Below are 25,744 nucleotides of genomic sequence, written 5' to 3'. Positions count from 1 at the left end.
AAAAACGACCGTAAAAGGCGACTGTGCAGCACTACCCGTAAACTATCCACTCAATTATGCATACATAATCGATGCAAACTCCGTTCCTTTTGCTCGAATCCCTGGAGTGGGGGACAGAGTAATTCCAAACAGGAGCAGGAGGGGCTTCCTCTTACTGGAAGCACACATGGGGTTGGGTCTGAAACACCAAACAATCAAAGCCTCTCTGAAAGAATTACAATCAGAGTACTGGTGGCCAGGAATGAGTATAGATATTCAATGTTTTGCTCAAAATTGTGAAGACTGCAATAGAGATCGCAGTAATGAACAGGCCAGTGTAGTTTCAGGATCCCTTCTAGACAGCATAAGGCGGTCTATCTGCGCAATCAAAGAAGAGAAGCGCGTCCCAGTGTACACAGTTTAGACGAAAAGCACTTAAAAAATGAGGCCCCCAGCGCTCGGCTGACGCTAGAAAGGTTATAAAAGATTTGCGAGTCCATATCGGCATATACGCAATTACCACGTTCCATTCTGACCAGGGTCCTGCTTTCAGCTCTCGAGCCTATAAGGAGGCCATGGCCAGCATGGGAATTGGGTTGCGGTATTCTTGTCCGTCGCATCCCGAAGGGAATAGTGTGGTAGAAAGAAAAAACCGGGATATAAAGCAATCTATAACAGCGAAGGTATTAGGTTCAGGCGCTGGGTGGGTCAAACATTTAATAAGTGTCCAGACTAGTCTTAACAACATGCCAAGAAATTCTCTAAAAGGTTTCAGCCCATACGAACTATTGTTCGGAATTAGAATGAACGTTCAGGACCTCGATAGTCAGATGTCAGTGGTACAAGAAGAAAAAACGCAGTTTGATGTAAAAGACCGTTTGGCTGTTTTACAGGAACTGAATGAAACAAGAAAATCATTAAGCAACATAAAGTTAAAGCAACAGCCAAGTACCACTGATGAGGCACCACCTGCAACAGCCCCAGCAAGGCCTGTCTGGATTCCAAAGATTGGGGATCTAGTCAGAGAAAAGATCGCGGTTAAGAAGGAATTTGGGCCTTCTTACAGAAAAGCAGTACCTGTCTTGGCAGTCACCGGAACAAGATCAGTTGTGCTACCGCCCCTTGCTGGTAAAAAGGAGAACAGAGTCGTGTCCATCGATCTGGTAAAACCACAAGCATGTGGCCTATAATCAACAGTAGGCCCAGTGGACTCCCAAGAAACAACAGAATACCCAAACTTGCAACAATCCAAGAGGTTCAAACTGAAAGACTCATCACATTCGATCAGCCTGCAGTGCAAAATGAAGGACTATGCAATAATGCCATGGAACTCGTACCTCTTGAAACACAGATTGAAACAGTTCGTCAAGAAACAACACCAGTCTACACTAATGTGGCATCAGAAAGTGCTACCGAGAGACAGATTGAAAGAACAATCCCATCAATTGACAGAACTGCCTCTGGTTATTTCATCAACTTCGACAACTTCTCTGAAGATTTAAACGACCCCGAAGTGATGCCAGAAACAAAAAAGTCTTTTAAAGAAAAAGCAACGGAACTCTTTCATCAACTGAAGGAAATCTACCTAATTTCCCCTTGGCTAGAGTTCTGGTTCGGTCTAGGTGTATTTTTCCTCCTGCTTTGGCTCATCATGGTACTGTGTTTGGGAAAATTCATTGAAGGAAAATATATTACAATGGACACAGCAAGTCAGAACATCAACCTAGTCCTGAAACCACACAGATCATCCCACGTGAAGAAAAGAGAACTGTCTACAGTAAATGTCACAGCAATTCCAATACCTGGTGGGGTAGTATGGGAGAAAACAGACTATGAGATCTATGGTCCGGTCGAAATCCTGAAGTATCCTCATCAACTAAAGGTTTCCTTAAGTGACTTTGTGACACCAAGTACATTCTCTGATGATTGGGACTTTAACAGTATTAATGACATGATGTCTGATTTAGTAATGTCAGCTAGATTCACAGATCATGATTATTTACAAGGTTCATCTAGTTATGAGCAGTTATTCTGTTACACCCACTATGGGGATCATTACTTGCATAAATCTGCACAGCCTAGAAATGTTTTTATGTATAATCAATGGGAACATTGTTCTACACCACCTAAAAGCAGTTCTAAAGCATTTTTTGAGAAATTCAAATATTTTTCAGGGTTTAACACCAGTGATGCAGAAACGTTTTATCATAAACTGTTAGATAAAACAGGAATGAAAACAATGCTGACAAATTCTAAATTGATATATTCAGAAGCATTTTATGACAAAATGATGACATTTGGTTTTGATTATTGGAAAAATAATATTGAAACGAAAACGATTTGGGGTACAAAAGATTGGCAAGTGCAAGGCATAGAAGCACTGTTTAGAACCTGCATGATACCAGAACAAATGTTATTTTTAAAAGACACTGTACACCAAACATCTTGTCTTGGCCTAGCTAAGATCAAAGAAATGAAAACACCGTCTATACCAAAGCCAATACCTGAAAATGCAACAGCCGATATTGAGTTAGACGTGTCACACATTTTAAATTTCAACAGAACACATCCTGATTGGAAAAAGTGGTTAATCTGGCCTACAGACACAAATAGCTGTCAAGATAGATTCCTGAATAAAACACAGGGTTTAAAAATGACCAGATTAGACTCAAGATATTCCCAGAGACAACATCCAGGGATTATAACAACATACAGTGTAGGGAAACTCTGCCTAGAATGGCTAACTACATCCACACTGGCTGAAATTAAGCAACACTTGTCTTTCTTAAAAGATGGTGCTGATTTGCGCGACTTCATTCTTGGACCACGCAAACAGCGTCAAAAGCGTTTCATAGCGACCAGTATCTATGCTGCTTACAACGAGGCTTGGAAAGTAAAGCAAATTGAAACTGCTGAAGAAATACGAGAAATTGATCGTATTAATTTGGAGAAATCACTTTCTGTAGTAGACAATGGGTTAATGACTCTGTCTTCCAGAATATATTCTTTGGACAATATTGTATCCTCTGCCTTTGATGTGATAGACAGAGATTTGCTTATGTTACAACATGGCCAGTCTCAATTACGCTCTATTATAGAACTAGGCTGGACGCTGCAAAATCTTCGTTCAGGCTATGTGCCTTGGCGTTTAATCAACACAACGTCATTATTTTCCATTTTTAACCTTACTGATAAACAGATCAGTTTGGCACAGAAAGGAGCAGACTATACAATCTTGAGCATCGAGAAACTCGAGAGATTACCATTGACAATGTCAGAGAGCCCTGTCATTGAATGGATAATACACGGAATTATCACAATTCCGATAACAACTTTCCGATTTCATAAATGCCTTGAGTACATACCTGCTGGCCAATATGAACAATTGGGTAAAGGATATGTTAAATCTATATGGAAATTACCATACACTCATTCTTGCTATAGTGACAGCGACAAAAATGTATTTCTTAGTGGTGACAACTGTAAACACTCACTAAGCGGTATACTTTTGTGTCAGGGTATTAATTTACACGGAGCATGTGATGGTAATTCAAACAACCTCTCATGCCACCAGCTAGTCACACCTGCAACTCAGATAGAGCCCTTCTTTATGCAACTCGCAAACGGGAGTTACATTCTTAGAACGGATCACAGGTGCTGCGGCCTCGCGCCAGGGAAAAGTTATCTAGTACAAGTTACGTCCATGGTCAAATGTTGTATGCAAGCATTGTTCCCGAGCGGGCCTCCAGACATAGTGACTCCCCTCTGGCCTCGTCTGAATCTCTATTCTATACGAATTGATACATTAAGCAAAATGAAATCTGTGCTTTTACAGACAACCGTGCCTATAACGTCATCTAAAGAGACGTATGATCTTCTAGTCGCAAGGACGGCTACTGAAGTCCATGACCTTTTATCAACAAATTGCCCCGTGCATTTCGTAGAAATGTTCAGCCAACTCCTTAACATGTCTAGTGCAACAAGCATCCCAGGCATATTTAAGACAGTCTTTACGGGACTGCTAACACCCTTCCAGGCAATTTTGGGAATCTTTCCTAATTTTGTGCACTCCATTTTTGGTGGTATACCACTATTTTTGGGACTCATCGAGGGATTCTTGACCATCCTGCTACGTTATGGCAAGCCTCGGCTCAGACATAGCTCCCATGGGAATGGAAGAGACAATCCTAGCAATGCGCTACAGGGACAGGATAACTAACGTCCTCTCAGCCTGGCCAATCCGAGATCTAAACATGACCTGGTTCCTTTCATTCAGACCGATATGGCAAAATTGCATTTTACCTGTGCTACGGTGTATGCTTTGCGGCGAGGAATGCGTGTTGGACATCTGTCTTTCACTTCCATCGGCAGTACCAATGGACGTCGATACTTTGCTAAGTCCAATAACGGCTCACGCATTGTGTTGTCCCCAGCGGCTACCAATCCTGATGACGGCATTCGTGGAGACTCCTGTACTACAGCCAAGTGGTAACAGTGGAGCGAGTGACAAAAGCAACATCATCCAGGTACAACGTTCTGTGAGCATTGCTGGTCCTGCCTTCGATGACAGCAATCATTCTCACACCTGCCAAGTTACAGCGCTATCTAATTTGGTTGAACTATCACCTGATTTTGTAGACCAATTCTTTGCGAGCCTGTCTGATACGATGTTCTCACCCATAGAGAAACAATAACTTTTGAGAAGCTTTCCGACACACAGCGTTCCCATGAACTCTGAATTCGGCCTTCAGTTTTGATCAACAAAAAACTGCCAAGTGCTTTGGAAATATATTTTTCTTTGAATTGGACAATTTTTTTTAAATATTGACCCTCTCTTTTTGGCACGAACAATTCTTTGCTTAACGTAAAAACTATTCTTAGAGAACAGAAGCTTCACACTTCTACTTCTATTTCTAAGCACACCTAGAGACATAACAACATAACACCAGCCTCTAGCACACATGTTATTACAATGCCTTTTTATGTGATGATTTATCTCGCATTTCTTCTGTCAGAGATACTTCATGTGTAATTCTTTTTGCATAATCGTTCATTTATTTCAAATGCGAATAACTTTTGAATGATTACTATGCTTTAAAAAACGTACAGTACCTAAATTCCATGTATTACAAGTACGCCTATTTCGAATGCATTTATGTATTTTGGGGTGGGCAATGTTACACATGCATCTAATTGCTTTAGTTTTAGTAATTTTGATGGACATGTATACGTGGAGTGGGTGTTGCGTGCTTATCTAGGTTCCTGATCGATACTGTAACCTTATGCCCCTATTCGGCTATAAATCCATTTATTCCCTATATTGGCATAACCGTTCAAGTGCGATTTTCTGAAAAGTCATCTCTGGCCTCACACGAACAGAGCCACATTCCAGCATGACTCTCTGCTACTTCCTTTGCGACCAATTAGTGCAATGACAGAGCAGCAGTCACTATCTGATATTCCTAGATAACACTCCGAGTTCTTCAACAAGATAAAAACTTAGCAAACCTGGAAATCCCCGCTTGCTATGTTTTGATTAGTAATGGAACTCTAATGAGCAACTGATAACTGTCGCTTCCTAGTGACATCTTTAATTGACGTCTTATGTCCAGCAAACTTGCGTCAAACCCGGCACCTGTCAGGTATAAATATTACCAACGTTGCCTTAAGCAGCGAGCGAACCTGTTGCTGATGCCAGCTGCCTGCATGACCCTGTGTTGGTAAAAACTAGCACTCTGTCGCTGCAGCCTGCTATCCTGTGGTGGTGAAGCTGCTGATTACCATTATCGCCGCTACAGCGCGACCTATGGTGCAGTACGCTTGAGGAGCCGTGCAGCCGTCCTCTGCGAAGACATCCAGCCCAGCTGCCCGCGGACGCTGTCACCCCTCCTTCCTCGACGCGCTGAGAGAAGCCGCTGCCTTTCTCGTGCAGAGAAATCCAGTCCCGGCGCTTCCAGTTTACCCTCGCAGGTGACTGGGATATCGAGAGAGACCCCTGAAGGAGATACCAATCCTCCATCATTCTATTCAGAGGTATGGTGTTGACTAAACCCTTAGACGAGAATTCTTGAAACAAACCTTGGCAAAACCAACTTAACTTAAAGCTACTTACTTGCTCCCCTTTCCACGTGTTAGGCTTAGGTCAGGCACACTGGGGTAGGCTTAGTTAGAAGCACCAGTTGAGTATGTTAGCCTAATGTATATATGACTGTATATATGTTTTATTACTTTTAAACCATTGTATGGCTAAGAAACCATATCAATGCTTTTACAGTTCTATTTCGCAATACTTATCTTACTGTACGTACTTTTCATAATAACAATTATTGCAATTGTGGCAATACATTTCTCTTGTATGAGAAGAAAGACTGTTCAATAAATGTTAACCCTTTATTGATAAACGCCCGTCTCTCTATTCTCTACATACTGTGAAAGTAAACTGCACTAGACTGACTGAGTGAAATCTGTGTCTATTGTTTCACACAACCCTAGAGATCGACTCTTGATCTGAGGAGCAAAGTTGACATGTTGCACGGTTGTTGGAAAACTGAATCCCTTCTTGTCTGTGCCAAGGAAGCTGATCACTTCCTATGCAGAGAAGAAAGTTTCCAGTGACCTCTGAGCTAGTTGGTAACACAACCCAATTAAGTTTAGCATAGTCAGTGGAGGCCTGGAATATCCGCAGTTCCACGTCGATACTACTGTTTATGTTATTCCAATGCGCAGGGCCTAGTGGGAAACTAGGAACTACACTACAGCCTCTGAGATGCCTAAGTGGCACAAATGTTCACATTTGTGAATGTTAAAATCTCCCATCAGAAGGGTTTCAAAAGGAATATGCGTATTTTGACTATGATTATTCAAAACGTTTTCCAGAAGGTCCACATGTTCAGTTTCTGCATGACCTCCCCAACCATTGTAAAAATTAATTACAAGTATGATACACCCTGGGGAAACTGTCCATTCTATTATCAGAATATTGGGCGAACCTGAGTCCAGCTGAATAAGAGACCCCGCTAGCTCTAAAGAGAAGAGTAAGGTGAGCCCCCCTTTCGCTCTCCCTGCATTACTTGAGATTGCTGGTACTGTGAAACTTGAGAAAACGTCCAATAAAAAGGTTGGGGAGGTGTCCCAAGTTTCTTGGATGCCTATCACCTGGCATCTAGAGATATGATTAACCCAAGTTGGGTCTGTCCTCTTAGCTCTCGTCCCTGCGACGTTCCAGGTCAGGAATGTGCATAGAGATGGAACCACCACCTCAAGGGGTACCGGTGTTGGAGTAGCTGTTAGGACTGATTGTCAGTCATTAGAGTTTAAGTCTGCTAAGGGATCAAATCGGTTTGCTAGATCCAGGTTTGGGCCTTCACTATAGGGTATGTGTCTATATTGTCTTACTTTCCTGGGAACTGATTGCCACCCATTTCCCACTGTCCCTATGCTGGGTATGGTGTTCATGTGTGAGTTGGTTCGAGTATGCCCCCTTAGTGGAGGGTAAAAAACCCTAAGGGGACCGTATTTGTGCAATAAGCGTTATCAGAATTTATCACCACACAGTCATCTTTCACAGTTTTGGCTCGCTTCCCCACCCAGTCCACCCTTCTCGCAAAAATAATGCTGGAGGAAGTGTTTGATTCTCCACTACTGGAGTCATCGCACCATTTTTTTGCCTTTCTTATAAGGGCGGCAGTGGGTTCGACCTCTCCTTTTCTTAGCGGTGGAACCCCTATAAAAACTGCCACAAAAGGTACTACTGCTGGGGGCAGGTGTAGATGGTTCTTACTTTCCGAAAGCGTAAGCTCTGTTGCTGATGAGGGGACCCCCTGTGAGATATTGGGTGTAAGTAATTGGGGTTTCTCAATCCTGCCTGGCTCTACGCTATTTACTACGATGGTGTTATTAATAGGCAATGGTAACAGTGATTTTGTCCGCATTTTTGTTTGGCATTCAGATCCTAGTGTGTGACCTTTGTGAACACTATCAAAATTTTTAACTAGTTCGTCTATCAAGACACATTTTTTTAACAACGCTTCAAGGCATGTATTCATAGTGTCCACAATGTCCTTTGCAATACCCACTAATAGGGGTTCAATACATTCCTCAAAAAGAGCATCAAGGTGATCTTTTAAGGTGTCCTCCACCACTTTTCTAACTTCAGGGTCCCCCTCTCCCTTCTTTCTCTTTTTCGTTGTCGGTTTAGAGGTTGCAGATGGGTCCACTGACGCCATGCTTGTGTCAAGCAAGGGGCAGAAGTGGGTTTCATTATAATGACATCAGGTTCTAGGGGGATGCCTTGTGCTGGCGTTGGTTCTATTGTAGTGGGAGAAACAGCTAATAAGCCCAGTTCTTGCTGTGCCGTGGCAATCTCTTTAGTCAAAGCCCCAACCGCAGTAGTGAGGTAAGACATAATTGAGTCAGATTGTTTTGCAACTTTAGCCTTCTTCCCCCCTTCATCCACAGTGGCTCCATTTTTGCGCTTACCCATGTTGTCAGTAGATGTTAGATGGGCGGCCCAGCCCTGCCTGGTCCTGCCGTGGACTGCCGTAGACTGTCCCGCCCTTGTCCCGGGCTTCAGGTTGTCTTCCTGGCGAGGTGGTCCCTCCTACCTCTCAGTAGTTCAAAATTCCCTAAATCAGACATAGAGTCTGGGGGAATGTTGAAATAGCTCAAATCCCTGGCCTGTATATGAATATGTGGATTTACCAGTGGGTGCCCAACAGACATGTTCGGCAACCCTCAGGTCATTAAAGTTAGCCACAATACAATCCCTTATGATATTTTTCTTCTTGGGTCTTACCCAATCCACCCTTCTTATAAATACAATTTTGGACTGTATATCACGGGGCAGTGGTCTGTTGACATTTAACCAATGCATTGTCTTGTTCTTCAATTGCTCGTAAGTTTCTAATTGCCCTTGCTTAAGTACTGGGACGCCAGTCAGAACGGTGACAAAGGGCGAACACTCAGGGGGGAGGTCTAGATGTTGGTATACACTTTCTAGCTCATTGCCATACTGGTTTCCCCTGTCTGCAGAACCCGTTAACTGGGGCTGTGACTGTCCCTGAAGTTCTATATTACCAATACAGGGGCCACCCTGTGACTCTGTGGTCACAAGTACTGGTGAAGTAGTTATTCGCGGCCTCATAGGATTTTTAACAGTTGGTCCGGGTCCCACACCCACAATAGATGTTGAATTGGAGCCTGCCAATACTGCAGATGCTGCGGACCCCCCTCCACTCCCCACCCTCAAGGGGTCTCTATCGCGCCTGCCGCCCACTGTATTACTCTTCGTAGCACTTACAACAAGGGTCAATGAGGACTCAAGTTCCACAAGCCTATTCTCAATTGACAAGAGTCTCGATAATATGGGTTCCAGGGATGATTTCATTATGTTACCTATTTTAAACAGATATTCGTCTATCGACTTTGGCAGTCCAATACCACTTCCGTCTGGATTCCCATTATTTCAAAACATCAAGAGTTTGCGGTGGGTCCTCGATGGTTGCCGAGCCGACAGATTTATTTTCATCCAATTTGCTTAGTTTGGGTATTTTAGGATTCTTCCCCTTCTGCTGGGCTCCCCCTCGCTTCCTTTTGGGGATTGCCCCTTGTACATTGTCCTTTGATATAGTGGGTTGATTGTGGACCAAGGCGTTGCATAACACAATATTATTAGGAGTGTATTGCGATGCTTCGCCTCCGGACGCCACCTTATCTCTCACTGGGCAGTCATTCTGTTGGATACCCGAGGTCAACATCTGAAGCCATGGAGGGGGTGGGGGACTGGGAGGCTCTTGATGGTAAACAGACGTTCATTATCCCCCCCAAAGACGACTTCTATGCAAATACAGGATCCATAGAAAGTCTACGCTCCGTAAGTTCTACCTTGTGAGCCAAAACAGATGAAGCCCTCGAGATAAATTGGTCTAGTGTTCCTACAACATAGCCTGCTCCAGCCACTTTCCTGCTTTGCCCCTCCTGTGTTGCCATATCTTAACTTGCTTTAATAAAGATGGCAATTTGCCCAAGAAACAGAACAAAGCAGGAGTCCACTTACTGGGGAGGCAAGATGACCAATGATTTCGGGTAGCTGCGACTAAGAGAAGGGGCACAGCCCAGCCTCTCGCGGTCTCGAACGGGCTCAAACGGGCCTGCCCTTGGCCCAGGATTCGCCCGGCACCTGCCCGCGTGCGTCCCCCGTCGCAGGTGGGGCGAGGAGCTATGTAGGCGCATCAATCAGGCATCAGTCAATCAGGCTCCTCGCGCACCCTGGGTCTTGGAGTCCAATACCAGCGTCCTCCTCAGCAAACAATCAACGATGCCGCTCCCGCGAAGCGGGAGCGACGAGGCGCTATGTAGGTGCGTCAATCAGGCTCAGATGCGGGCTCTCTCCTCACGCCCCCTGGGACTTGGAGTCCAATACCAGCGTCCTCCTCAGCAAACAACCAACGATGCATGGTTAATATCACTCAGCTAATTTGGGGAGAAATTTGGGGTAAATTAGGCTTTTTAAAGGTTCTAGAGCCAGTTGCATTATACAAGACTGAAAATACCATCATTCTTTTGTAGCTCACTTGCAGATCTTCTGCTGTGTACCTTCCCATCACTAAATCTTCTCATCCTCTGGGCCCTGAATCCATTGCTCACTGTTAGCCTACCTACCTACCTACCTCACCCTCGGATCTCGGAATTACCGGTCGGGTATTAAAATTCCTGGTCAGCCTTAGGGATCCCCAATTGCCACTGACCGACATGACACCAGCATTTCACACTCATTTTGAAGTCTGGAGGCTTCTGTTCACCCTCAAGGACCATGTATGCATCCCGTCTTAAGGCTTGAACCCTTACTCAGAATCAATAGCCCTCTTACCTAGCCATTTATCAATAGGACCCTTAGCCCACTTGTACTTTTTGGTCTCCTGATGATCCTGCTCAGGTTCAGTTCCCTAGGCTCCATCCATCTCACTCCCAGGTGCCTTTAGATTCCAGCTCCTCTTCTGATAATCCAGTGTCCCTGTTTGCCCTTAAGCCCAGTAGCTCTTGCTCACTTTTTTTTTGTTTGTTTCACAATTCTTTATTGAAAAGTTGAAATAAAGCAAGTGGTTACTGAATGGGGTGGGGAACATGATACTTGATGCAGGAAGCAATCATACAGTGCAAAATAAATACAGCACTAGATGCGGGGTATGGGGGGTTCACAAAGGCCAGTTCCAGAGATAGCGCATGGGTCAACATTGGAGTGCATGGTGTCTAGTACAGAGAGGGGTAGCAGTGGGGAGAACATGACATAAGTAGGAGAATGAGAAAGGTTAGCAGGGAGCCCACACAAACACGCTCACCAGTGTGGGGGGGATAGGTGGGGTAATGAGAAAAGGAGAAGCAAATTGAGTCGTGAGAGGCAAAGGGAAAGGTGGGGGTAGAAAAATGCCCTTAGGTTTCTTGGGCTGGACAGCACTGCCCTATCCTGGTTTGGTTAATTCCTGGATGGTCGCACTTTTCAAGTCTTTTCTGCTAAGGCATCATCTAAGATCTACGTATCAGCATTTGAAGTCCCACAGGGATCCATTTTAAGCCCCCTGCTCTTCAACATGTATGTCAGACCTCTGGCAGAGATTGTGGAAGAGGCAGATCTTTCCCTATATTCGTATGCGGATGATACGCAGTTTGACTTTTCGCTGTCCACTACTAAAGACGCTACGACATCTGCCCTTCAGTAGGGCCTACGGCAAGTGACAGAGTGGATGCGCCTTAACTTTTTGAAGTTAAATGGGGATAAGACTGAGGTCCTTGTCCTGGGCAAGCACAAGGACCTATGGGGCCCTCAACACTGGCCTCAGGAAATGGGTTCCTTTCCCCTACCTGTCACCCATGTCCGTAATCTGGGCATCATTATTGATGATAGTCTCTCTATGAGACAACAGGTGGCGAGTGTTGCTGCCATCTGTTTCACGATCTTGAGGTGGCTTCGTAAGATTATTTGGATGCTTCCTGCCTCAACCCAACGCACCGTAGTTCAGGCACTCATCACCTCTTGCCTCGATTACGGCAATGTTCTCTATCTCGGTAGCTGCCAAATGGTATTGAGAAAGCTACAGGTAGTCCAGAACTCTGCAGTACACCATCTTCGTCAAGTTCCTAGACATGCTTCCATCTCGCCGTATTTACGTGACCTTCACTGGCTTCGAATTGATCAAAGAATCCAATTTAAAACCCTGTGTTACATCTTTAAAATCAAACAAGGTGTGGCAACAGCGTATCTGCAAGAGCTCATCCATCCTTACATTCCTTCTCGTCCCCTGCGCTCTACAGCCCATGGAGACTTTGTGATTCCCAGATTTAAACTTGCAAGAATGGGAGGCCGTTCCTTTTCTTGTCCCTAAAATCTGGAATTCTCTTCCGGTGTCCCTGAAGAATGACCCATCCTATCTCAGTTTTTGAAGAAATCTTAAAACCTGGCTTTTTTAGTAGCAAATGGTTCTTGACGGCTCTTTTCTAGCAATATGTGTGCTAGGTGCCGGGAAACCCTTTTTTGGGTAGCTGCGCGCGTTACAAAACTAATTTAATAATAATAAAACAGAAGTGAGGAGGCACCCACAAGTACCATGGCAGGCAGGGTCTCAAGACCTGGGACACTGGTAGCACAGCGTAGCTTCTAGTACCCCTGCAGGAAACCAAGGATGTCCACACCTAGGGGCTAGCAGCTACTGTCCTGAAGAAAAGGTGCCCAGCTGAGGAGGAAGGTCTCTGTTTTTGTCCTGCAATTTGTAGATAACACGCTCAAATGAGGCCGTCAAGTACAATTCCGAGAACCATTCGTCATGAGGCAGGGGTGGTGGGTTAGAACCAGTGAGAGAGAATGTACATTTTTGCCATAGCTAGCGCTGTGTACAGGAGGCGGCCCTGAAGGCATGAAAGATTCGGGGAATTTGCGAGGTTATGCAGGAGGATCAACAGGTGGAGTAAGGGTGTTGTGACTGGCAGGATCTCACTCAGTGTTGTGCCAATCGCCTCCCAGGAAGGTCTGACTGTGGGGCAGTCACAGATAATATAAATCAGGTCGTAGCGGTCTTGAGCGCAGCACCAGCTATTTGCATTGGGTAGTAGGCCTGCCGCCCGTAATTTCACAGGGGTCCAGTGCCAGTCATATAGAGACTTAAAGAGACAGAACTTCAACCATGCCTCCCGGGCCACATGATCCAGTGCCTCCAGGGGGCCTGCCCATTCCTTCCTTTAATATTCTATCTGAAGTCTGGCTTGCCATTGGTGTAGAGGTTATTCAGGAGGGGCAGGGCTCTTGCTCACTCTTACTAAGTAACTTAGTATACACTCAGTTCCTTAAAAACATTGCTCATGAACAGGCTTCTCCTCTATCCCCTTTCTTTACTCCCACATTTCACCGTCACTCTCCACATTCTCAACCATTGCATCTTTTGGATTTTCCATGTTTCTATGTCTTTCCAACTTTCACACCATTTCATTTCCTATCTGCCTGCCTCCATCAGCCCTATTCTCATTCCCCTTTATCTGCTTTATTCTTCCCCTTTTACATTCTAGGTTCCAATCTTTTCCCCTCTCTCTCGTTTTCAATCTTTTCCCGTCTCTCTCCCACTTAATCCATTTCATTTTCCCCATTCCTCTCATACAGTCTTTTTTTTCACCTTCTGCTTATTTTTTGCTTGGTTCATAAATAGATCTTCTCTCACTCCTCTGTCTCAAATGGAAACTCTCTCCATTCTTTTTCTACCTCCTATGTAAGTAATACCCACACTCTCAACGTTGGCCTCCCCTGTGAGTTTTTCTTCAGTTCTCTTATCAGTCCTAAGAATTCTCACTTTCATTAGTTGGTTTTTGTGTTGTACTCAATTCCAGCCATCCCTTGACATCCTTTGTGTCGTGTACTACACCTATTGTTATATCTGCTATGTTTATTTATTGCCTGGTTGCAGTCAGTAACTACTTGCTTTATCAAACCTTGAAATTTCCAGAAGGCCACCATACCCAATAGAAATTAATTGAGTTGCTGTTCTTATGATTGCTTTGAGTTCCGCATTCTTCCAAAGATGATTTAGGGAAGTAGAGAGGTCTTGTTCTACCTCTAGTAGTGGACAGACCAAGAGCTTGATTTAGGGTTGGGTGGTGATGAAAAATGCACTTATTTCTGGGGAAGTGTTAAAATTAGACAAGAATCCACTGGTGATATTTCATGTACTGTATTATCCTTTTTTTGTTTTGTAATTTTTTATTAGCATTTTTGTAAAAATTCATCACATGAACAATAATGATAATAGCATTCAACATGTAGCAATTCATACTAGAGAAATTAATACATTATAAGCAGAATTATATATAGGCGATAACTACTATATGTTAAAGAATAGAATATATATGTGGATAAATATGTAAATAAAACATTGAATAAATATAAGAATAAGAAAAAAGAAAAAAGGAAAAAAAAGGGGGTTTTGAGATAATAGATAATGTGGACAGGTATAGGAAAGAAGTTAGATATCAAATAGTATAATATGACGTGAGATAAAGGAAGAGAAGATAAGATAAGATAGGATAAAATAGAATAAGATAAGATAGGATAGGATAACCAGGGGTGGGAAAGAGTAAAGAGTAAAGGGTAAAAAGGAGAACAACATAATTGGACTAAGGTACAGAAAAAGTAGCATTGGGTGTATTAACATAAACATCAATACCACTATTCATATTCATGAAAGGTGACTAAACCTGGAGGAATATGTCAGTTTGATTCTGGAGGTTGTAAATCACTTTTTAGTGTGATGCTGTGTGTATCATAATTGTCAGCCATTCTTCTTGTGAAGGAGGAGATGTGGATTTCCAATGACGTAGGATACAAATTTTCGGGGTGGTCAATGCTGTATGGAAAAGACAACGTTGGGGTTTGGAGAGTTTTGGGGAGAGACGGAGATCATGAAGAAGTATATTAGCAGACTTAAGTGGGAGAGATAAAGGCATTGTAGACTGTAAGATTCTACCTGCATAAGTTCAGTAAGGTTGTATCATTGGGCAGTCACATATAATGTGTGGAGTCACAATTGGTATTAGGGCACCTCCAGCAATTAGCATGTGTGAGTAAACCAGCCTCCTGTAGTTTTGCTGGGGACCAATGCCATTCATGAAGGGTTTTGAAAATGCAGAATTTTAGTCTAGCTTCACGAGTGCCTTTGTCTAGGTTTTCTAGTATTTCCTCCCATTCCTCATCAGTGTAAGATACTGAAAGCCGACTCTGCAATTTGAGTTGTAGCGTCTGTGACAGGGGTTGAGAGTGAAGGTGCATTGTAAAAATGTTGTGGAGACTAGATATTACTCCTTTATGTTTACTCCAAATGTTTGAATAAGTGACTATAGGGCCCGATGTAGGTAAACTCCAATTTACCACTTCTTAAATACCGAATCATACCGATTCGGTATTTGAGAAGTGGTAAATTGGAGGGGGGAGATGTGGGTATTTCAGAATCGGTAAATACCGAATCTGTAATATTCGGTATTTACCGATTCTGTAAATACCGAATCGGTATCCCCCATTGATTTCTATGGACCTTGAAGCCCATAGGAATCAAAGGGCATTACCGAATCGGTATTTACCGATTCGGTAATTACCGATTTCTGCAAGGGTGCAGGGGGTGTCACTTTGACACCCCCTAGCACCCCCAATACAGGCTTGGGTATTTTACCATGAAGTTGTATTTCATGGTAAAATACCGATTCGGAAACACCTGTGGGACTCAGAAGAGTCCCACCTACATTAGGAATTTACCGAATCGGTAGAATTACCGAATCGGTATTTTACCGTTTAGGTAATTTTACCGATTCGGTAAATGTGCACTTACCTACATATGCCCTTGGAAATGGGCACCTACATACCAAATGGCCATTTACCGGTCGGAAACGGCCGAAATCGGCCGTTTCCGACCGGTATAAGGCTCCTACATCGGGCCCATAGTGTGAAGTCTGAAGCATGGAAGAAGATTGAGGGAGGTGCTTTTTCAAACATTGTTGAAGTTGAGTATATTTTGGAGATTGATGTAGTGGAAGACCAAATTCTGCTCTAAGTTGTGTGAAGGATTTAAAATCACCATTGTGGAAAAGCTGATCTAGTGTTTGAATACCTGCTAAATGCTATAATGGCCATGATAGCACTTTCCAATGTATATGAATACTGGTATTGTTCCAAATAGGTGCTTTTTCATGAATGTTTCGATATAGATCTAATAATCAGTGTGCTCTTTGCCAGGACTTGAGCATTGCTAATAAAGTTGGATTTTTAGATTTCTGACAAGTGATTTTAATACCATATAATGCAGAAAGGCCTGGATCAGTAACTAAGAGATGCCGTTCTATATAAACCCATTGATGAACGTCAGAAATTCCCGGTAGCATATATGGTAGTTGCAAAATTTGTAATGCCAGATTATAATGTTCAATTGAAGGGAGATTCATTCCTCCATAAGTGTGGTGTGCTTTTAATTTAGTTATAACTAAACGAGGTTTTGTGATACCCCATATAAAAGATTTTATTTTATAATCTATAAGTCTCAGTGTAGATAAGGGAATGTGGAGAGGAAGCATGCCTAAGGTATATAAAAAAACGTGGCAAAGTAACCATTTTAACAGCTTGCACTCTTCCCCACATGGAAAGATTCAGAATTTTCCATTTATCTATTGTCTGAAACCATACCTTTATTTACTAATATACCTAAATACTTAAGGTGTGAGGACTGCCAATGAAAAGGGAAACCATGAATAGCCGCTTTTGTGGTACCATTAGAAATTGGTAAAGCGTCGCTTTTGTCCCAATTTATTTTATAACCTGAGAAGGATGAAAAGTTGTCTATGATTTGGAGTAAAGATGGTAGGGAGCGAGAAAAATCCGGGAGAGTGAGTAAGATGTCATCTGCATATAAATAGATTTTGGATTTACCTATGGGGAGACTTATGCCCATAACTTCCTCTGATTGACGAATAGCGGCTGCCAAGGGTTCTAATTCCAAAAGCAAAAGGAGCAGTGATAAAGGGCAAACCTAACGAGTTCCTCTTAAGATTGGAAATGGGTCTGACAAAAAAAAAAACACAATTTACTTGAGCAGAAGGATTATCGTATAAGAGATGTATTTTTTGAATAAACTGATTCCCTAAGCCGAAGCGGTCCAGCATTTTGAAAAGATATTCCCTCTCTATGCGGTCAAAGGCCTTTTCGGCATCTAGTGATAATGCTAATGCATCTTGTGGGAAGTTCTTGGCACACCATAATGTATGTGTCAATGTACGTATGTGATTCCTAGAGGAACGTCCTGGAACAAATCCAACGTGAGTTGGGTAAATTAATGAAGGCAATACCTTCTTAAGACGAGAGGCCAGAATACTGGAAAGAATTTTTATATCACAATTCAAAAGTGAAATAGGGCGATAGCTGGCACAAAGTAGAGGGTCCTTTCCAGGTTTAGGAAGCACTGCAATTATTGCTTTGTTAGAGATGGGACCCAAGGAATGATATTGTTCAGCCTCCTGGAACGCAGCATTTAATGAATCAACCACATTATACCCAGACCGGCGATAGAATTCAGCTGGAAATCCGTCCTGTCCAGGAGCTTTATGATATGAAAAATTGGATATGCTTTCGCAAACCCATCCTTGCTAATCTCTCCCGCAAGAAGGGCCCTACCCTCATCAGAAAGGTTGGGGAGATCTACCTTTGATTGAAAGTTAGTCAATCCTTCCGTGTCTATTTGCTTCTTAGGTGTGTAGAGAGTTTTATAAAAAAGAAGCAAATTCATTTACTATATCTTGTGGCCTAGTAAGAATGCTACCCAGGGATGATTTGATAGCTGAGATGGTCATGGCTGCCTCTCTTTGTCTTAATTGTGCCGCTAGCAATCTGCTTGCCTTCTCCCCTTGTTTGTAGTGTCGCGTTTTCATTCTTTGGAGAGCAAATTCTGCTTTAGAGGTAAAGAGTCCATTTAATGCCATTCAAGCTTGTTCTAAAGATTTACGATTGTGTAAAGTTGGGGTTTTGGTATATAGGCGGTGTATAATAGTATTCCCTGCTCCAATTCTGTTTGTCGTACAGTATTTCGCATATTAGCCAGTGCTGCTTCACGCATTAGTTGACCTCTAATAGTAGCTTTAGCCGCAGCCCACATCATTCTGCTTGAAGCTACAGAACCCTGATGGGTGGAGAGATAATCTTGAAAGTAAGTTTGTAATTGGGTTTTACCCGTGGGAGATTTGTGTCGGTGTATATCCATGCACCAAGGTTTGCGTCCTGGTCTGGGTAGATCAACTTCCAGAGCCAAGAAAAACGGGGAGTGTTCAGATAATGCTGCTTCAAAGATACAGGAGTCTTGAATCGATTGAATCAATAGTTGGGATACTAAAACATAATCCAAATGAGACAAGGCGCCATGAGTTGGAGAGAAGAATGTATATTCAGTATCAGATTAATGAGAGAGATGCCAGTGGTCAATTAAGCCATGGCCTACTAGTATGTCATCCATTAAGGATGTATGACGTTACAACGCATGCTTTTACCACGCATGCCTTTACAACGCGGTTTTTACAACGCATGCCTTTACAACGCATAGTGCTTTGGGGCGCTGGATAGTGAATAGTTTAATTTACTATTCCAACTCCAGTCCCCGTGGATAGTAGGGAAGGTGTTGGATAGTAAATTAAACCTATTCCCTATCCTAGAGCGCCCCCCAGCGCAATGCATTGTAATGGTTTGCATTGTAAAAGTTGCGTCGTAAAGGCACTGCGTGGTAAAAGTTGCGTTGTAAAGGATGTTTCCCATCCATTAATGTTCTATCCGCTGCATTACTTTTGTCTAACGGACCGGTTTTGTCTAGAACTGGGTTTCTTACGATATTCCAATCCCCACCTATGAGATACTGTGATGCACCAGTCTAAGCGGTTCAGATAGAGAAAGAATGAATTTTTGGTTCCGGTTGGGGCATAGACTGAACCTACACAAATACATGTATCTCTGATATGTATCTTGTCAAATGCATAACAACCTTCAGGATCTATCCAGGTCTTTGAAATCTTAACCTGGATAGATTTGCGGATAAGGCTTGCGACTCCACATTTGCGAGTGGGACCTGCCAGAAACCGGTCCTGGGAAGCTTGTTTCCGGTCCAGGGAAGGCATGGCTTGGCAGTTCGGGCTGGACTGTTCTCATGAGGCACAGGGTCAGACTGATTTGCATATGGTCATGTTTGAACTGGGGTGGCAGAGTGGGCTAAAGAATGGCGATGAAGCGAAAAAACATAGGCATATGATCCTGACTAACTTATCCATAGTGCATTGTAATTGGACTGTGGGAACCTGGAGGCAAAGTTTGGTTGACCACTGAGAAGCCCCATCACTGGGAGAACTGGAGGAGGACTAGTAAATGAGGTTGCCACTTGTGGACTTGTTACAGCATCCTGTTGAAGAGGTGGGGACATTGTTGTCAATTTCCGGAAGGTGCTACGCCAGTAGATGGATTTTGTGATGGAAAAACTTTTGTTGAGGCTGCTGCTGCTGAGGAGGAGAGGACTATTCCTTAGAACTGTGGGGGCCACGAAAGGAGGAGAACCACGCTCCCCGTTTTCACCGCGTTGTTTTGACAGTCACCTCTTGCATTTCCCGCTTCCCGGGAAACGCTCGCTGTTGGGACTTTGGTGATCAAGAGGGAGGTAAAAAAAATCATCGCCCATAATACACCTGGACCAGGAGGCACCTCCCTGTCACGCCCACCACAGGTGCTTTAAATCTTGCAACAGTGCCGCGTACCGTGGGACGCGCGCGGGACGAGCCAGGTGAAGCCCGGGCCAAGGGCGGGCCCGTCTGAGCCCGTCAGAGACAGAAAGAGACTGGACTGGGCCACCCCCATTGTTTTTTCCCCATATAGTAAGACTTTGTAATATTGTGTTTAATAGTAATTTTAATGCAAGTTTTTGTTAAATTATCGGAATGTTTTAGTAACTTGGCACAAGCATAGACATCACAGAGAGTAATGGCTCTTAAAAACCAAAAAGGTAGGGGGGGGGGGGGGGTGGCTTGGACGGCAGTGGAGATGGCTGCCTAACCAGGAGCTCCGTAGTCCAGGAGAGCGACTCTAGTCTATTCCCGGCGATTCCCCATTGTTGCTGGGCTTGGACCCGCGAATCCTGATGCCCTACAATGAGTGGCGTCCTCCGGTATCCTGATCAGCGAGCCTAACGCAAAGAATGCTGGAAATATTGCAGCCTCCTGCTGAGCGCATTACAACATCGCGGAGGATCTAAAATGGCGCTGCCCTGTCACCGCGACCTTGCCTGACACCGAGTACTGCCAACAGCGCTTAACACCAACAAACAGCCACACTGAGGATCAGGTGTGTGATCGGAGAACCTAAGCCACACTCAGAAGACCCTACAAGGTGAGAGCCCCACTCTAACCTTCTGTTGCAATACCAACATCGTCCCGACCTGCCTGACCTTAAGATGGCGACGGCTGAGACACACTAACCAGCGTTATCCCAGGCATAAGCACCTCATGCTCATCGGACCACAGGGAGAGACTTTTGCCGTGACAGGGGTCACACAAATAGCGCGATCCACGGCATGATCACCTCTTGAAAACATACCACGAGGAGAGATTCCCTCTGCCTGCCACAACTGTGTACAGAGGTAGTGCCCTGCTCAAGACCACCTCAAGACCACCCTTTCATCGCCAGGTACCCTGGAATTCTAGCATCAACTTTAACAATTGAGTGTTCCCCCCCAGGGGATAAAGTTATTCTGCCAACTTTCGCCCACACACCTGCCAACCATTGGGATTGCCACCACCATACCGCGAGCACCCCCGTGAGCACCCCCTTCCTGCTGCCGAACAGTGGCTTCCCGTCGGAATTGCGTCTGCCTCGCCACTACAACTTCTCTACAGCTGCCTCCTGCTGCCCATACGACTCTGCGCTTACAGCCCACATTCCCTCAACTGGATCTTTACGCTCATTACTGTCTGCCAGCGAAGAGTAATTAGCACGGTAGGAACGTCCTCCTCAAACTACCCACTACCACTGCGATCTGCTACGATGGCGGAAAGAGAAGGCAGAGGTAACAACAAAAAGGTGCGGCTGGACCCATTGCTCTCGGACTCTCCCATCAAAAACAGAACAGACATGGCGGCCACCATGGAGATGATCCTTAAGAAACTGGCAGATCTCCACGACCTATCCAAATCCACCAAAGCTAATACAGACTCTATGCAGCTCGAACTTACAGCGATTAGAGCAGACATGAGTGCGTTGAATAAAGGCTTGGGAGAAGCGGAACAGCGCATAAGCGACGTGGAAGACCTGACACGTCAATCGTCGAAAAAAAGATTCAGCGCCTGGAGAACACCACTGACCCCCTCAGACGCCACAATGCCGAGTTGGAGGATCGGAACAGAAGGGGGAACATTCGATTTTTGGCGTGCCGGAGGACTCTGAAAAAGACGCGGAGTCATGTGTGGCCTTCCTAGAATCATGGATACCTATGGTCACCAAGATCGAATTTCCACACGGCTTTGAATTAGACAGAGCACACAGGATCCCCACCTTCGTCGACAAGCAGAAAAAAGGCCCCCGACCGATGATATGCAAAACGCTCAGATTCCAACACGTCGAGCTGATCCTCCAGTTTGCAAGGAAGAACCACTCAATCTCATGGGAAGGGCAACGGATTATATTTACGCAAGACTTCTCCAAAGACACGGTTGAAGTACGAAAAGGTTTCCTCCAACTCCGAGACAAACTCAGAACAAAGAACATTCCCTTCTCCTTTGCAGGACCTTCCAGATTCAAGATCATGGTAAACGGCCGCCCTCGGTTCTACACGGACCCGAAAGACCTAGCGTGTCACCTAGAAGACTGCCCTGCACAGGAGATGAACCAATCAAGCGGTTTCTCCAACAAAAGGAAAACGACGACTCACACCTCTCAAGACAATGACCAAACTGATCCCTAACACTCTGAACTAGCTTGCTTGTGAACTGTTCACTCATGCTCTTCCCGCCTTGAAGAGGATCCCTTCCAGAGCCGATGGTCACGACAACTAAGTCTCCTGATCCTCCTATGTTGATCTTCCTGTATCGTGAGTGCTACACTGGGCCCGGCTGAGGTACATTAATATCCTGCGGGTGGGGATCTGGTTTATAGTCCTACTCTTGTCTTATATTACTGTTACTGGTTGTGCTTAAAAGTTAAAGTTCTATATATTGCAATTAATTCAAATCCTATAGAGTACATCTGTAAGATGTCTGTTACCGCTGACCCTGATTCTGTTGCGGGTTTATGACTGTCTAGAACCATAGCTAAACACTCTGTTGGTACTCACTGTCTAGGTCGCTTATTAGCACTTATTGCTCTACTCAGGCCTGACTTAAGGTCTAACATGTTCTTATGGCGAGACTTACTCTTGTCCAGCTGATTTCTTCGCTGGGACTGTTAATATGTTATTTGTTATTCCTGTTCTACCTAGCAAAGGTACTGCCGTCGTACTCCCTACGTACGTATCTGGGGGGAGGGAGGGAGGGGGGGGAGAAAATGGGGGAAGTTGGGGGAGGAGGGAGAGGGGGGGCATGGAGGAGAAGATAATAAGGGAGTTAACTTGCATTTTATTTGTTTATGTTTCCTGCTGGTACACCATTTACTTTTGTCTTAATTTTCACCTTTCACTTGAAGTTGCATCCTCTCACACCGAGTTACGCATATTTTCCACACTAAATAACATGGGGCATTGGTTGGCCCGTTTCCCCAGTCCATTCTCGCGGACCCTAATAATTCACTTGACAGACATTACCCGCCGGATCCCTCACTTAACAACACTAACACACACAGATGGCTAGTACTAAATCATTAGCAGAAAGCCTCAACATAGTCTCCCTGAACACCAAGGGGCTCAATCACCCGGTAAAGAGACGGAAAGTGTTTGAATATCTTGCTAAGTCAAAAGGAGATATTCTCTTACTTCAGGAAACCAAGCTGTCAGTAGAGGACTCGCGCTCCATTAACTTACACTGGACCTCACACATACTATGCTCCCCCGCGACACACAAAAAAGGCGGAGTGATCACTTTGATCGTGAAAAAATCCGATCTGTCGATTGTCTTGCACACACAAGACACGGAAGGCAGACTACTAGTGACTCACCTCCTAAGAGACGATGACCCTATACATGTGGTAAATATCTATGGTCCCAACTCAGATGAACCAGAATTTCATCAAGATATGCTTGAGGTGCTTAAAACCCTGAGCTCCAAACTTAACAGCATAATTAGCTGTGATCATAAACAGTTTGTTGATATATGGGGGGGGCGCTTTTAATTGTGCCCTTTGCAATAGAGCTGGAACAGGGAATTGTGGTTTAATGGTGAATAGGGATACCACACTGTCACACTTTGAGCATTCAGTAACGGGGATTGCCCTGAATGAGATTATGTTTACGAATGATTTAGGGTTTTCAAATGAATTGTGTAACCCAGAAGTACCTTTTTCTGCTACTTTTAATGGCAGGGGGCTATCGTCCACTATTGATTATATTCTGATTTCTTCGTGTTATGGGGACAGTGTTGCCAGCTACAATGTACTAGAGACTCCCCTTAGCAATCATTTCCCCATTTGGGTAGCAATATCAGACCCACTGGTGACTGTGCATAACACACAAGTGACATATTCGAGAGACATTGAAATCGCTAGGCAAAATGGCTATGCTCTAAATTGGTCTAAGGTGGTACCAGATAAGTTTCTCTGTAACCTAATTAACGCCTGTAATACGTGTTTCACTGCCTGCCTGGATATGGCCTCTGATGATATCGTTATTATTAACAACTTTAGAAAAATAACGACATGTATTAAGGAAGGACTGTGGGTTAATGCTAGGAATAAGACTAATCTGAGGAAGACTAGGGGATGGTTCGATAAAAAGTGCAGTAAGGCACACACAAATCTGAAACAGGCCTTGTGCAGGCATGATAGAAATCAGACTCAGATTAGGGACCTTCGAAAAGAATATAAATTCGCACTTAAAACTATAAGGGAATTGTTGAAGAGGGAAGCGTGGACAGCCCTAATAGAGGCCTCTGAATTAAAGGATATGATGGCCTTTTGGAAGGCAGTTAAATATTTTAAGCACAATACAAAGGCACGGATTGAGATCGCGGTCACCGAGGATGAATGGGTTAAGCACTTTGAATCACTTTATAGCCCAGTGGCAACTATTGTTGACATACCAAGGGAGCGAACTGAGAAGGAGACGAGCAACAAAGGGTTGAACCTTAACTTTTCCTTGGAGGAAGTTATTAAGGGTAGTAACTCAAATCTAGGGGGCAAGGCACCTGGCCCTGATGGCGTCCTGGTGGAAAATTTTTTTTAAGACCTTTATTATAACAGGATATTCTTACACAGCCAGTAGCCTAGAACCCGGAGGCCGGCTGCGCTAACATAAATATCACATTTCAAAGATGATTTTACACAGCCCTGCAGCCGACAACGTGTGGTCCGGCGGCGTAATGCATAGAAATTGTGTATTACTTTTTAGTTTTTTGGTGGTGTACAATGATAAACATATATTAACAACTCATAAACCAGGGAATGAGACCATCACAAACTAGCAGTCAAATCAGTGAGTTCTGAATGATTCATAGTGTGTCCGTGCCGACAAAGCCACATGTCACCCAACCGTAGTGATATCAACCTATTCATGTTGGACTGTATCCTTAAGTCATTCAATCGTAGCAGCCTCCAACTTGCGCACATATTCAGTTAGGTAGCACCAAAAATCTTTTGGTCTAGATTGCATCAGTAGTTCTTCCTCATATGTTAGGAGTTTATCCCTGCAGCTGGACATATCTTGTAACCATCTGGAAGTGGATGGCACCTTGGTACTGTGCCAGCATAGTGCAATTTGTCTCTTGGCAAGTAAGAGTGAAACAGCACAGAATTTGCGTTTGGTGGATTTAAGTTGTGGTGTTATGCCCAGCAGACAAGTACGGATCGTGCAATCTACCTCAACCCCTATCATAGTAGACAGTTTTCCAGTGACATCCGTCCAGTATTCACGGATTCGTGAGCAGAACCAAGCTAAGTGTGTGAAGTTTGCGCCTTCTGTGCCCCATCTTTTACACCTGTCTTCATCCCGCAGACCATATTTACACATGCGTGCTGGTGTGTAGTATGTCTGGTGGAGGAACTTGTAATGTATAATTCTGAGATTGCCATTAGGAGTGAGGATTTGTATTAAAGCACACGTCTGTTGCCATTCCTGTTCTGTTAGTGGATCCTCCAATACCGAGTCCCATCTAGATTTAGCCCTCTCAGTGGTGTGTGGAATTTCTGCCTGCGCTGTGGTGTACAGCCTGGATACTAAGTGTGACAGGTCGTGAGTATTGATAATCAACTGCAGTGTGTCGAGACTTTCTGGCTCGTTGGGAAAGGTGGGATAAAGCTCCATCAAAGCCCGTTTCAGTCTGTAATGTGTGAAACAGAACATCTGCGACTTGTTTTGAATGTATGTCAAGTCAACAATGTCTATAAATTTGCCATCCATAAAGAGGTCACCCATCCGCTCTATGGTCACCTGTTGTAATAGTGACATGCCCACTTTTTCCCTTCGTGACTGACAGCGCCTGATGATGATGTAAAGGCATGTCCGGTGCGTAGAGGGGGGTTTTATGTGCCAGTTGTCCCAGTTTGCGCCATGCCTTTACTGTGGTGTCTATCGTGTTAATGTCCTGAGCA

General features: G+C 44.2%; 1 protein-coding gene across 1 annotated transcript in view; it reads right to left on the bottom strand.

The window, feature by feature from the left end:
• CROCC2 (ciliary rootlet coiled-coil, rootletin family member 2) overlaps positions 1 to 25,744 on the bottom strand; it is a 1,620,686-nt gene that overhangs the window by 17,444 nt on the left and 1,577,498 nt on the right. The window lies entirely within an intron of this gene.

This window comes from Lissotriton vulgaris, chromosome 11 (genome assembly GCF_964263255.1).
Source record: "Lissotriton vulgaris chromosome 11, aLisVul1.2, whole genome shotgun sequence".
NCBI classification, from domain to species: Eukaryota; Metazoa; Chordata; class Amphibia; order Caudata; family Salamandridae; genus Lissotriton; species Lissotriton vulgaris.
This window is presented reverse-complemented; position numbering and strand designations above follow the sequence as displayed.